The sequence below is a fragment of the Oncorhynchus keta genome, unplaced genomic scaffold (genome assembly GCF_023373465.1).
Source record: "Oncorhynchus keta strain PuntledgeMale-10-30-2019 unplaced genomic scaffold, Oket_V2 Un_contig_4709_pilon_pilon, whole genome shotgun sequence".
NCBI lineage: Eukaryota > Metazoa > Chordata > Actinopteri > Salmoniformes > Salmonidae > Oncorhynchus > Oncorhynchus keta.
In genome coordinates this window covers 5,130-20,075 of record NW_026287912.1, presented here as the reverse complement: position 1 = coordinate 20,075, position 14,946 = coordinate 5,130, and the positions used below count along the sequence as shown (strand labels likewise).

General features: G+C 42.3%; 1 long non-coding RNA gene across 1 annotated transcript; it reads right to left on the bottom strand.

The window, feature by feature from the left end:
* Positions 1-653: 653 nt before the first annotated feature.
* On the bottom strand, positions 654-14,164 carry LOC127924891 (uncharacterized). Its single transcript, XR_008119193.1, has 3 exons — positions 13,879-14,164; positions 9,190-9,362; positions 654-757 (listed from the first exon to the last, which is right to left on the bottom strand). It is a non-coding gene; the product is annotated as an uncharacterized LOC127924891 (long non-coding RNA).
* Between the last annotated feature and the right edge of the window lie 782 nt (positions 14,165-14,946).

Below are 14,946 nucleotides of genomic sequence, written 5' to 3'. Positions count from 1 at the left end.
CATTTCTAATTTGTGATCTAACATTATTCTACTGTCAATGCTTGTTTGTGTTATACAGGGTTGAGGTCAATTCTGAAATGAGTTGTGAATTCTATTCTTAAATTTGAATTGAATTTGAATTGCCCACACCCCACAGGAAACAGACTTTGAATTGAATTCAAATGGCTTATTTATTCTACACATTACTACACGAATACAAAATTGTACCCAATACTATGTATAAGAATCAAACTATGTGGTTGAATCAAAGGAATGACACTCATGTCTTATTTGAGTTGCTTTGAATTAATTTACTTCCTTTAATTAAAATTAAATTACAATTTTCTTCCTTAGGGATGTATTAAATGAATGCATTGAATTCAATTCTTAATTCCGACCCCAACCAATGGTGTAATAGAATACTATTTTCATAGAGAATGTACTATACTGTTTACCTCTCACACTTTCACCCCATTATTTCCCATCTTCCTACTCAATCCATCTGTCTCTTCATCCATATCTGTCTCTTCCTCCTCCTCTCTCTCCAGTTAAAGATTATGGTTTTCATTGGTAATGTGCCAGTTGACATCTCTCTCACACTCTTTCTATCTTCTCAATCTTTCTACCTCTCACTCTTTCTTTCACAAGCACACACACACAGCACCTCCCCATACCTTCTGCATAGCTGCACACAGAACATCGTTGCCTTTGTGGTAGGGCACTTGGACCGAGCCCAGGAATTTCATGTGGTATCTGTCTATCCATTCACTGCTCTTCACTGTGGAGAGGAGATAGAGAAAGGATAACATGTATATATATATATAAACTATGGATGCTACAGTACATTTAAAGGTGCAATGTGTAGAAATAGCTCTGCCATTTCATGGTTTCTAATGACAAAAGCAAATATAACATAGAGAATAATTGTACCATCAATAACTGTCATGGACGCATAAAGATTTACCCTCACCTGTTTTCGTATATTGCAGCATAGTAACTCATAACCATTTAACTATCCTAGAGGTAAGCAACATTCCATCCTTCACAATCCTGTAACTAATAATTCGACATCTGTAAGTATTGATATTCAAATCAAATAAAACTTCATTTGTCACAAGTGTATGCTTACTAACAATCCCTTAACCAACAGTGCAGTTCAAAAAGAGTTAAGAAAATATTTATCAAGTAGACTAAAATAATAATAATAAAAAATAGCACAATAAGAAAAACAATAAGAGTCTATACAGGGGGCACCGGTACCGAGTCACTGTGTGCGGGTACAGGTTAGTTGAAGTAATTTGTACATGTAGGTAGGGGTGAAGTGACTATGCATAGATAATAAACCTTGAGTAGCAGCAGTGTACAAAAGGGAGAGAGGTCATTGTCTGGTGGGGATTTTATTGATTGTTCAGCAGTCTTATGGCTTTGGGGTAGAAGCCTTTTTAGTCCTAGACTTGGCGCTCCGGTACCGCTTCCTGTGCGGTTGCAGAAAAAAAACGGTCTATGCTGTGTGTCTGGAGTTTCTGACAATTTTATGGGCTTTCCCTCTGACACTGCTTATTATATAGGTCCTGGATGGCAGGAAGCTTGGCCCAAATGATGTACTGGTGTTACGTGCCTCCTAGAAGGAGGGAGGTGCAGGAATCAGGAGCAGGAGAGCAAGAAGTCCCAGTGGCACAATCATTTATTCAGAAGTCCCACCTCAACAACAACATGGGGGGGGACATGCCCAAATGAGGTCGCCACATACAGGGAATTAAACGCTACACACGGAGGAGAACCCTCTACTCGAAACACATACAAACGGTACAACTGCCGTGAGAAAGAAAACCCTGTGGTGCAAACATGCACCCCAAACAAAGTAACCACAGCAAACAATCCTGCACAAAGACTAGCTGGTAGCGGAGGTTAACAAACCCACCGAAATCAACTAAATGGACACAGGTGTAAACAAAACAGACAGAGACAAACAAAAAGGAAAAATGGATCGGTGGCAGCTAGTAGGCTGGCGACGACGACCGCCGAGCACCGCCCGAACATGGAGAGGAGCCACCTTCGGTGGAAGTCCTGACAACTGGGCGGTTCGCGCTACCCTCTGTAGCACCTTATGGTCAGATGCCCTGTGCAGTTGTCATAGCAGGCAGTGATGCAGCTGTAGAACCTTTTGAGGATCTGGGGTCCCATGCCAAATCTTTTCAGTCTCCTGAGGGGGACACGGTTTTGTCGTGCCCTCGTCACGACTATCTTGGTATGTGTGACCACGATAGTTAGTTGGTAATGTGGACACCAAGGAACTTGAAACTTTCGACCCGCTCCACTACAGCCCCGTTGATGTTAATGGGGGCCTGTTCGTACCGCCTTTTCCTGTAGTCCACGATCATCTCCTTTGTCTTGCTCACATTGAGGGAGAGGTTGTTGTCCTGGCACCACATTGCCAGTTCTCTGACCTCCTCCCTATAGGCCATCTCATCGTTGTCAGTGATCAGGCCTACCACTGTTGTGTTGTCATCAAACTTAATAATGGTGTTGGAGTTGTGTTTGGCCATGCAGTCGTGGGTGAACCGGGAATACAGGAGGGGGACTAAGTACACACCCATAAGGGGCCCCAGTGTTAAAGATCAGCATGGCAGATGTGTTGTTGCCTACTCTTACCACCTGGGGCGGCCCATCAGGAAGTCTAGGATCCAGTTGGAGAGGGGGTGTTTAGTCCCAGAGTCCTTAGCTTAGTGATGAGCTTCGTGGGCACTATGGTGTTGAACGCTGAGCTGTAGTCAATGAACAGCATTCTCACAAAAGTGATTGTTTTGTCCAGGTGAGAAAGGGCCGTGTGATTAAGATTGCCTCATCTGTGGATATGTTAGGGCGGTATGCGGGTGAAGTGGGTCTAGGTGTCTGGGGAGGATGCTGTTGATTTGAGCCATGACCAGCATTTTATAGCACTTCATGGCTACTGACGTGAGGCGGGCGTCATCATTTAGGCAGGTTACCTTTGCTTCCTTGGGCACAGGTAGGTCAAGCAGACCACAGGGTGGTATTTACAGACTCGGTCAGGGAGAGGTTGAAAATGTCCAGGAAGACAGTTGACGGTTGGTCCGCATATGCTTTGACTATACGTCCTGATAATATGTCTGGTCAGAAGCCTTGTGAATGTTGACCTGTTTAAAGGTTTTTGTTATTCCTTGTTAATGTGTGTTCATGTACTTCTCATTATTTCACCATGTATTACTTTAATGATGTTAAAAGATTGCTAGATAAAACGGGATTAGCCGACCCCATTGAAATGTATGGTGTTTGGCTTGGCAGTTAGCTAGCCCCATTGCTATTAATATTTCTCTCTTTAATCGTCATGTAAACTAATCAGCATGGATGTGTGTATGTGCAAATGTATATTTGTGTTAGTATACTCACCTGTGTCCTACCTGTTTAGTCTATTTTGGTTCATCCTGGATGTTCACCTCCATGTAAAATGCCCTATCTACAAAGGACTATTGTAGCCTATATGTACTTTGTGAGACCTGTAAATCATTATTCTCTCCAAACATGTTATGTGTTACTGTTTAGCTTAGATACATCCAATTCTACATGTATCTATATATACACTACCAGTACACCTACTCATTCATTGTAGAAAAATAGTGAAGACATCAGAACTATGAAAAACACATATGGAATCATGTAGTAAACAAAAAAGTGTTAAACAAATCAAAATATATTTGATATTCGAGAATCTTCAAATAGACATCCTTTGCCTTGATGATAGCTTTGTACACTCTTGACATTCTCTCAACCAGCTTCATGATGTAGTCATTTGGAATGCATTTCAATTAACAGGTGTGCATTCTTAAAAGTTAAATTGTGGAATTTCTTCCTTCTTAATGCATTTCAGCCAATCAGTTGTGTTGTGACAAGGTAGGGGTGGTATACAGAAGATAGCACTATTTGGTAAAAGTTCATGTTATGGCAAGAACAGCTCAAATAAGCAAAGAGAAATGACAGTCCATCGTTACTTTAAGACATGAAGGTCAGTCAATACAGAACATTTCAATATCTTTGAAAGTGCAATTGCAAAAACCATCAAGCTATGATGAAACTGGCTCTCATGAGGACCGCCCATGAATGGAAGACCCAGAGTTACCAGGATAAGTTCATTAGATTTACCAGCCTCATAAATTGCAGCCCAAATAAGTGCTTCACTGAGTTCAAGTAACAGACACATCTCAACATCAACTGTTCAGAGGAGACTGTGAATCAGGCCTTCGTGTTCGTGCAGCAAAGAAACCACTACTAAAAAAGGACACCAATATGAAGAAGAGACTTGCTCCGGGCCAAGAAACACGAGAAATGGAATTAGACCAGTGGAAATTTGTACTTTGGTCTGGAGTCCAAATTGGAGAATTTTGGTTCCAACCGCCATGTCTTTGTGAGACACGATGTGGGTGAACGGATGGTCTCCGCATGTGTATTTCCCATCGTAAAGCATGGAGAAGGAGGTGTTATGGTGTGGGGGTGCTTTGCTGAGTGACACTGTCTGTGATTTACTTAGAATTCAAGGCACACTTAACTAGCATGGCTCCCACAGCATTCTGCACCGATACACCATCCCATCTACTTTGGGCTTAGTGGGACTATCATTTTGTTTGTCAACAGGACAATGGCCCAGGCAACCTCCAGGCTGTGTAAGGGCTATTTTACCAAGAAGGAGAGTGATGGAGTGCTGCATCAGATGACCTGGCCTCACAATCACCCGACCTCAACCTAGTGAGATGGTTTTGGGATGAGTCGAACCGCAGAGTGAGAGGAAAAGCAGAATATGTGGTAACTCCTTCAACACTGTTGGAAAAGCATTCCAGGTGAAGCTGGTTTAGAGAATGCCAGAGTGTGCAAAGCTGTCATCAAGGCAAAGGGTGGCTATTTGAAGGAATTTCAAATATTTTATATATTTAAATTTGTTTAACACTTTTTTGTTTACTACATGATTCCATATGTGTTGTCATAGTTTTGATGTCTTCACTATTATTCTACAATTTACAAAATAGAACTCTAAAACTTTTGTCCGGTAGTGTATATTTTATTTTTTTTTTTATTTCACCTTTATTTAACCAGGTAGGCTAGTTGAGAACAAGTTCTCATTTGCAACTGCGACCTGGCCAAGATAAAGCATAGCAGTGTGAACAGACAACACAGAGTTACACATGGAGTAAACAATTAACAAGTCAATAACACAGTAGAAAAAAAGGGAGTCTATATACAATGTGTGCAAAAGGCATGAGGAGGTAGGCGAATAATTACAATATTTCAGATTAACACTGTAGTGATAAATGATCAGATGATCATGTACAGGTAGAGATATTGGTGTGCAAAAGAGCAGAAAAGTACATAAATAAAAACTGTGGGGATGAGGGAGGTGAAATGCGTGGGCTATTTACCAATAGATTATGTACAGCTGCAGCGATCGGTTAGCTGCTCAGATAGCTGATGTTTGAAGTTGGTGAGGGAGATAAAAGTCTCCAACTTCAGTGATTTTAGAATTCGTTCCAGTCACAGGGAGCAGAGTACTGGAACGAAAGGCGGCCGAATGAGGTGTTGGCTTTAGGGATGATCAGTGAGATACACCTGCTGGAGCGCGTGCTACGGATGGGTGTTGCCATCGTGACCAGTGAATTGAGATAAGGCGGAGCTTTACCTAGCATGGCCTTGTAGATGACCTGGAGCCAGTGGGTCTGGCGACGAATATGTCGTGAGGGCCAGCCGACTAGAGCATGTACAAGTCGCAGTGGTGGGTAGTATAAGGTGCTTTAGTGACAAAACGGATGGCACTGTGATAAACTGCATCCAGTTTGCTGAGTAGTGTTGGAAGCAATTTTGTAGATGACATTGCCGAAGTCGAGGATCGGTAGGATAGTCAGTTTTACTAGGGTAAGGTTGGCAGCTGAGGAAGGAGGCTCTTTGTTATGGAATAGAAAGCTGACTTTGATTTGATTTTCGATTGAGATGTTTGATATGGGTCTGGAAGGAGAGTTTGTAGTCTAGCCAGACACCTAGGTACTTATAGATGTCCACATTCAAGGTCGGAACCATCCAGTGTGGTGATGCTAGTCGGGCATGCGGGTGCAGGCAGCGATCTGTTGAAAAGCATGCATTTGGTTTTACTAGAGTTTAAGAGCAGTTGGAGGCCACGGAAGGAGTGTTGTATGGCATTGAAGCTCGTTTGGAGGTTAGATAGCACAGTGTCCAATGACGGGCCGAAAGTATATAGAATGGTGTTGTCTGCGTAGAGGTGGATCAGGGAATCGCCCGCAGCAAGAGCAACATCATTGATATATACAGAGAAAAGAGTCGGCCCGAGAATTGAACCCTGTGGCACCCCCATAGAGACTGCCAGAGGACCGGACAGCATGCCCTCCGATTTGACACACTGAACTCTGTCTGCAAAGTAATTGGTGAACCAGGCAAGGCAGTCATCCGAAAAACCGAGGCTACTGAGTCTGCCGATAAGAATATGGTGATTGACAGAGTCTAAAGCCTTGGCAAGGTCGATGAAGACGGCTGAACAGTACTGTCTTTTATCGAGGGCGGTTATGATGTCGTTTAGTACCTTGAGTGTGGCTGAGGTGCACCCGTGACCGGCTCGGAAACCAGATTGCATAGCGGAGAAGGTACGGTGGGATTCGAGATGGTCAGTGACCTGTTTGTTGACTTGGCTTTCGAAGACCTTAGATAGGCAGGGCAGAATTGATATAGGTCTGTAACAGTTTGGGTCCAGGGTGTCTCCCCCTTTGAAGAGGGGGATGACTGCGGCAGCTTTCCAATCCTTGGGGATCTCAGACGATATGAAAGAGAGGTTGAACAGGCTGGTAATAGGGGTTGCGACAATGGCGGCGGATAGTTTCAGAAATAGAGGGTCCAGATTGTCAAGCCCAGCTGATTTATACGGATCCAGGTTTTGCAGCTCTTTCAGAACATCTGCTATCTGGATTTGGGTAAAGGAGAACCTGGAGAGGCTTGGGCGAGGAGCTGCGGGGGAGGGCGGGGGGAGCTGTTGGCCGAGGTAGGAGTAGCCAGGCGGAAGGCATGGCCAGCCGATTGAGAAATGCTTGTTGAAGTTTTCGATAATCATGGATTTGTCGGTGATGACCGTGTTCCCTAGCCTCAGTGGGGTGGGCAGCTGGGAGGAGGTGCTCTTGTTCTCCATGGACTTCACAGTGTCCCAGAACTTTTTGGAGTTGGAGCTACAGGATGCAAACTTCTGCCTGAAGAAGCTGGCCTTAGCTTTCCTGACTGACTGCGTGTATTGGTTCCTGACTTTCCTGAACAGTTGCATATCGCAGGGACTGTTCGATGCTATTGCAGTCCGCCACAGGATGTTTTTGTGCTGGTCGAGGGCAGTCAGGTCTGGAGTGAACCAAGGGCTATATCTGTTCTTAGTTCTGCATTTTTTGAACGGAGCATGCTTATCTAAAATGGTGAGGAAGTTACTTTTAAAGAATGACCAGGCATCCTCAACTGACGGGATGAGGTCAATGTCCTTCCAGGATACCCGGGCCAGGTCGATTAGAACGGCCTGCTCACAGAAGTGTTTTAGGGAGCATTTGACAGTGATGAGGGGTGGTTGTTTGTCTGCGGCACCGTAGCGGATACAGGCAATGAGGCAGTGGTCGCTGAGATCCTGGTTGAAGACAGCGGAGGTGTATTTGGAGGGCCAGTTGGTCAGGATGATGTCTATGAGCGTGCCCTTGCTTACAGAGTTACAGTTGTACCTGGTGGGTGCCTTGATGATTTGTGTGAGATTGAGCGCATCTAGCTTAGATTGTAGGAGAATATCATACTTACCTTTTGTCATGCTGTGCTTATAATTTTTGTGCGTACAGTTTTAGACTTCTGAAATTCAATCTTCAAATTATATATCCAGCCTGGTTCTTGGAGGATTAGCGTTAAGAAAAGTTTAGCTGGCTATCTACCTAATGAAGCGCTCATTGGAGCATGACTTTAGCAAACATAATGTATTATCAGCTGTTTGAAGCTGGTGTGCAGAACTGAATGTAATAGAAATATAAATATTGTGACATAGAACATATCTACATCTTATCAGACTTGCTTTCAATGAGAATGACATGTCAACTCCCATTTCTATGTGATCACGTATATCTACTGTATGTGATCATCATGGTTGCACCATTTCTGTGCAGTAAGCAGTTTGTTTCTACCTCTCTATATACACTGCTCAAGCAGTGCAGGAGGAGCACTGCCAGAGCCCTGCAAATTGACCTCCAGCAGGCCACAAATGTGCATGTGTCTGCTCAAACGGTCAGAAACAGACTCCATGAGGGTGGTATGAGGGCCCGACGTCCACAGGTGGGGGTTGTGATTACAGCCCAACACCGTTCAGGACGTTTGGCATTTTCCAGAGAACAACAAGATTGTCAAATTCGCCACTGGCACCCTGTGCTCTTCACAGATGAAAGCAGGTTCACACTGAGCACGTGACAGATGTGACAGAGTCTGGAGACGCCGTGGAGAACGTTCTGCTGCCTGCAACATCCTCCAGCATGACCGGTTTGGCGGTGGGTCAGTCATGGTGTGGGGTGGCATTTCTTTGGGGGGCCGCACAGCCCTCCATGTGCTCGCCATAGGTAGCCTGACTGCCATTAGGTACTGAGATGAGATTCAGACCCCTTGTGAGAGACCATATGCTGCGGTTGGCCCTGGGTTCCCTCCTGGGTTCCTCATATAACAAGACAATGCTAGACCTCATGTGGCTGGAGGTGTCAGCAGTTCCTGCAAGAGGAAGGCATTGGTGCTATGTCTGGACCATTCCCCAGACCTGAAACCAATTGAGCATCTGGGAAACACCATGTCTCGCTCCATCCACCAACACCACGTTGCACCACAGACTGTCCAGGAGTTGGCGGATGCTTTAGTCCAGGTCTGGGAGAATCCTCAGGAGACCATCCGCCACCTCATCAGGACATGCCCAGGCATTGTAGGGAGGTCATACAGGCACGGAGGCCACACACACTCGTGAGCCTCATTTCGACTTGTTTTAAGGACATTACATAAAAAGTTGGATCAGCCTGTAGTGTGCTTTACCAAATCAAATGCAGGGTGTTGGCTTTGTTATTGTTTGAACTACAGATGGCCCCTTTAAAGTGCTGCAAATACTCATTTAGCATTTTAGCACTGTCTAAATAAGCAGGGATCAAAGCACTGAACCTTTGAAGCTCTCTGGCTTCTTGGCGACCTCTATGGCGTAGTAAGCAGGGAAGATGCCGCGGGTGCCAGTACGCATGTTGTAGCCTTCATACCAGTAATCCTCTGCTTGTACTTCCACCAGTAGAGGGTCATCCACCTCCAACTTCAGCTCGTCATCATGGCGAGGGACGAACCTGTAGCCATCACAGAAACAGGGGCAAATAACCAGACAGAACAACACGTCAGATTTTAGAACCTGTTCATGCTTAGAGAGACGATTTGTTAACTGTGTAACATTCAAGTCCACACCTGTGTACTTTTGCTGGTAACAGTGCACTCAGCTTATAAGATTCACAGATATACAACTGAACTGCTTATAGTGGTCAACAGCATGTTAGCACATATAACTAAGAAATATACTCCTGCTGTGCCATGTGTCATTTAGTGTCATGTGTCATTAACCTTTGGGTTTAATCTAATAATATTAGCCTTCCTTAAAGGGGTAATCTGCAGTTGCTACATACATCTTTTAAAAACTTTTGAATTAATTATACATTGATTCTTGAAGAATATAACTTGTATCATGTTTAGTTCAACTATCATATGCCATCAGAACCCAAAATATAAGCGTTTAATCCCTTTGTTTTGTAAACAGAGGGCACATGGATAGCATGAAGGATTACTTGTCTTATACTTTTCAAATGTATGATGAAGTTACTTAGGCAATGGTAAAAGAAACCAAATTGAAACATTCTGTGGTAGTACTTCCATGAATTTCACTGTAGTATTTGCTCTCTCTGTTGAACACAGACCAACAATACACCAAACGACGCGTATTGAGCAGCCCGTTGGTTTGGCAAAATCTGTGTCCAAATCAGTCAAATACTCAATATTTATTGAAAATGTTATTGTATTTTGCTTTAAGAGGTCTGGGGGTTGATTTTTTCAGAGAGCCGATCTGTGACCTGCCAAATAACATATACTTATTTAATTGATTTTATGAATCCAGATTTTTTCCCACCTTGCCGGCTTGGGGATTCAAAACCAGCAACCTTTGGATACTAGCCCAATGCTTAGTTTAAAGATAATTGACATTAGATCATAGTTAGCTTTAGCACAATTGCTGGAAGTCTCAAGGTACAGTAGCCAACTCTTCTCAAAATCATGGAATAAATATCTCCTAGCTACTCCAAAAAGCTGGGTGGTTAGCACTTTCTACGTATGTTTACAAGTATGTATAAACTATACAATTTCAATTCTAGTTGTTTTAAATGCAGTTATTTATTGAACAATTTGATGTAAAATACGTATTTTTTTAAATCTGCTGTAGGCGCAAGAAACGGCTCTGTGCAACCTATCAAGTCAACAGACAATGCTTCAGTTCTGAGCTAGATAGCTGGTAGTTTCTCTTTTTAGTGTTCTTCATCTCCACTAACTCCACATCCCGCATGCGGGAGCCGTAATCATCGCCTGACACTAATTTCATAACGCATCGGACATAAATATCCCTAGAAAATATTCCTATTCATGAAAATCACCACCAAATATATTAGCCTTTTGTTAATCACCCTGTCATCTCAGATTTTCAAAATATGCTTTACAGCCAAAGCTAGACAAGCATTTGTGTAAGTTTATCATAGCTTAGCATAGCATTATGTCTGCTAGCAGCAGGCAACATTTTCACGAAAATAAGAAAAGCAATCAAATTAAATCATTTACCTTGAAGAACTTTGAATGTTTTCACTCTCGAGACCCAGATAGATAGAAAATGTTCCCTTTTTTCCAAAAAATATTATTTCTTTTGTAGGCGAAATAGTCTGCTTGTTCTTCACGGTTATTGAGAAATCGACCGGAAAAATGCGGTCACTACAACGCCAAACTTTTTTCCAAATTAGCTCCATATAATATCGACAGAAACATGGTAAAACGTTGTTTAGAATCAATCCTCAAGGTGTTTTTTCACATATATATTCGATAATATATCCACCGGGGTTGGTTTCTCATTAGAAGCGATTGGAATAATGGCTACCTCTGCACTTTATGCAAGATTTTCACGGAGCCATCATGTGACCACTTGCTCAGTGTGTAGTCCCTGGCTAATCTTCAACATAAATGGGCAAAAATACAACAATGCTGTAGACACCTTGGGGAATACGTAGAAAGTATTAAGCCTATTTTGTAGCCCATTCACAGCCATATAAGGAGTCATTGGTATGCAGCGCTTTCAAAATATGGGCACTTCCGGATTGGATTTTTATCTGGGTTTCCGCCTCTGTAACATCAGTTCTGTTATTACTCACAGACAATATCTGTGCAGTTTTGGAAACGTTAGAGTGTTTTCTATCAAAGCGGTCAATTATATGCATAGTCTAGCATCTTGTCGTGACAAAATATCCTTGTTTAAAATGGGAACGGTTTTTTATCCAAAATGAAATACCGCCCAGAGTTTCTCAAGAGGTTTTAAAGAAGATGTATTCATATCACGCTGCGCCTTGGTCTCTCACTATGACGAACGTGACAATTACCTTCAAACTGCATGCTGAGACATAACAATGGTATTGATGAGTTCATCTGACTAGGTAAGTAGAATAAAGAGCTAAATCCCCCAAATCTCGCAGCATCCCTTTAAAAAGAATAGTTTCACCATATAAAATGAGAGTTCAGTTTCATAAAAGGGGTTGACCTTAATATGAGGGACAGACATAATTAATCACTAATCTCATGAAATCAATGATCTTGGAAATTACTTTGCCAATGCAAAAACATAACTATGGCTTTCCAATGATGGTGAAAACGTGGAGAAATGTTGAGTTAGAGATGGGTTAAAATCTTCCCAGAATTCACATGGCGAGTGACATTACAAAATGCAGATTTTTTGCAATTCATACATTTTATTTATTGACTTGTCCATGTGGTCAACATGAAATGAAATGTAATTTAATATACTGTAACAGTCTTTTAAAATGCAATATTTGTGCACAATTTCTACTGAAAATATCAAATTCCCTATTTGTGGAATGACGCAACTATCCATAGGTTTTTCTGCTCTATTGATTCCAAGAGACTCATTTGGCCTGTCAAATCTATTTGTTATGGAGGATAACTTTACAAGACACCTTACTAAATACTACAAAGCAAGGCTGAAGTGCAAAAGGTCAATTACTTTAGTGGTAGGATTACCAAAGTGCTCTGTGTAAGTATGACTTTGTTTAATCAGTGCTAGGATGTAGTTGTGGGTTCAATTCCCGCATAAGCTATACTCAGCAAAAAAAAATAAACGTCCTCGCACTGTCAACTGTGTTTCTTTTCAGCAAACTTAACATGTGTAAATATTTGCATGAACATAGCAAGATTTAACAACTGAGACATAAACTGAACAAGTTCACAGACATGTGATGAACAGAAATGAATAATGTGTCCCTGAACAAAGGCGGGTCAAAATAAAAAAGTAACAGTCAGTATCTGGCCCTAGACCTCACAACAGGTCCCAGACGTGCTCAATGGGATTGAGATCCGGCCTTCGCTGGCTATGGCAGAACACCGACATTCAGCTGCCTTGCAGGAAATCTCGCACACAATGAGGAGTATGGCTGGTGGCATTGTGATGTTGAGGGTCATGTCAGGGATGAGCCTGTAGGAAGGGTACCACATGAGGGTGGGAGGATGTCTTCCTGTAACACACAGCGTTGACATAGCCTGCTATGACAACAAGCCCAGTCCGAGGATGCTGTGACACACCGCCCAGACCATGACAGTCCCTCCACCTCCAAATCCATCCCACTCCAGAGTACAGGCCTAGGTGTAATGCTCATTCCTTCGATGATATAAACGCCGAATCCGATCATCACCCCTGGTGAGACAAAACCGCGACTCATCAGTGAAGAGCACTTTTTGCCAGTCCTGTCTTGTCCAGCAACGGTGGGTTTGTGCCCATAGGCGATGTTGTTGCCGGTGATGTCTGGTGAAGACCTGCTTTACAACAGGCCTACAAGCCCTCAGTCCAGCCTCTCTCACCCTATTGCAGACAGTCTAAGCACTGATGGAGTGATTGTGCGTTCCTGGTGTAACTTGGGCAGTTGCTGTTGACATCCTGTACCTGTCCCGCAGGTGTACTGATCCTGTGCAGGTGTTGTTACATGTGGTCTGCCACTACGAGGATGATCAGCTGTCCGTCCTGTCTCCCTGTAGTGCTGTCTTAGGCGTCTCACAGTACGGACATTAAAATGTATTGCCCTGGACACATCTGTAGTCTTTTTGCAACATGCATAAAGCACATTCACGCAGATAAGCAGGGACCATAGGCATCTTTATTTTGGTGTTTTTCAGAGTCAGTACAAAGGCCTCTTTAGTGTCGTTAAGTTTTCATAACTGTGACCTTAATTGCCTACCATCTGTAAGCTGGTAGTGTCTTAACGACCGTTCCACAGGTGCAAGTTCATAAATTTTTTATGGTTCATTGAATAAGCATGTTTAAACCTTTTACAATGAAGATCTGTGAGGTTATTTGGATTTTTACGAATTTCTTTGAAAAACAGGGTCCTGAAAAAGGGCTGTTTCTTTTTTGCTCAGTTTATATACCGAAAGTATGTTCTTAATAAGTCACTTTGTATAAATACCTGCCAAATTTCATTAGCAGTAGTGCAGTTGACGACAACAAAGATGGTGACAAGACAATAATGATGTGATGATGATAATAAAGGTATATCTCACCTGTTGATGGCTCTGTGACTCTGTTCCCTCTCCTCCCCATTAATGAAGCAGGAGAACAAGCCAAACGACTTTGCAACTGGAGAAATCGAAAGCAAAATAGAATTAGTTTTTTATTCTGATGTACTGTTTTCAAAGTATACCTAACAGAATACACACTGTACTTACAACAATCACTTTGTTTATTTATCCCTTATTTAATAAAAGGCATCCCGCAAGATTCTACTCTGGGTTCAGTACTTCTTAATGTCTACAGTGCATTCAGAAAGTATTCATACCCCTTGACATATTCCACATTTTGTTGTGTTACAGCGTGGATGAAATGGATGTTTTTCTCCCCATCTACTCATAATAACCCATAATAATATAGTGAAAATGTTGAATACATACACTACTGTTCATAAGTTTGGGGTCACTTAGAAATGTCCTTGTTTCTAAAAGAAAATAAATGTTTTTGTCCATTAACCTGTTAATCCTAACCCCTACTTTTTTTAACATTCTGTTAAAAATCGCGCAACATTTCAGCGCCCTGCTACTCATGCCAGGAATATAGTATATGCATAGGATTAGTATGTGTGGATAGAAAACACTCAGACGTTTATAAAACTGGTTAAATCACGGGTGTGACTATAACAGAACGTGCGTTTCATCGAAAAGTGCAGGAAAATCTGAAAATGGAAATATATATCCATGCGCGACTTGAACCCATTGAAGGTGACACATTTAATGGGGCTGGGGATTCTGTGCTACAGCTTCCACAGAATCTTGTCATTTTGCTAGGCTTTGTTTGGTAATTCAAACGACGCCAAGAGCAACGCATTTCCTCCAGTCCTCGACCGGATATTTTAGTTGAAAATGCGGACATTTTTTCCAGGCGGACAGCTAAAGAATATACTTCGACCGTGATCAATTTGATCGCTTATTAACGTTTAATAATACCTAAAGTTGCATTACCTAGTATTTGAAGTGTTTTGTGAAAGTTTATCAAATCAACTTTTTTTATTTTAAATGACGTTACGTTATAAGACGCTATTTTTTTCCATTTATCACATTGAGTCTTCATAGATCGAT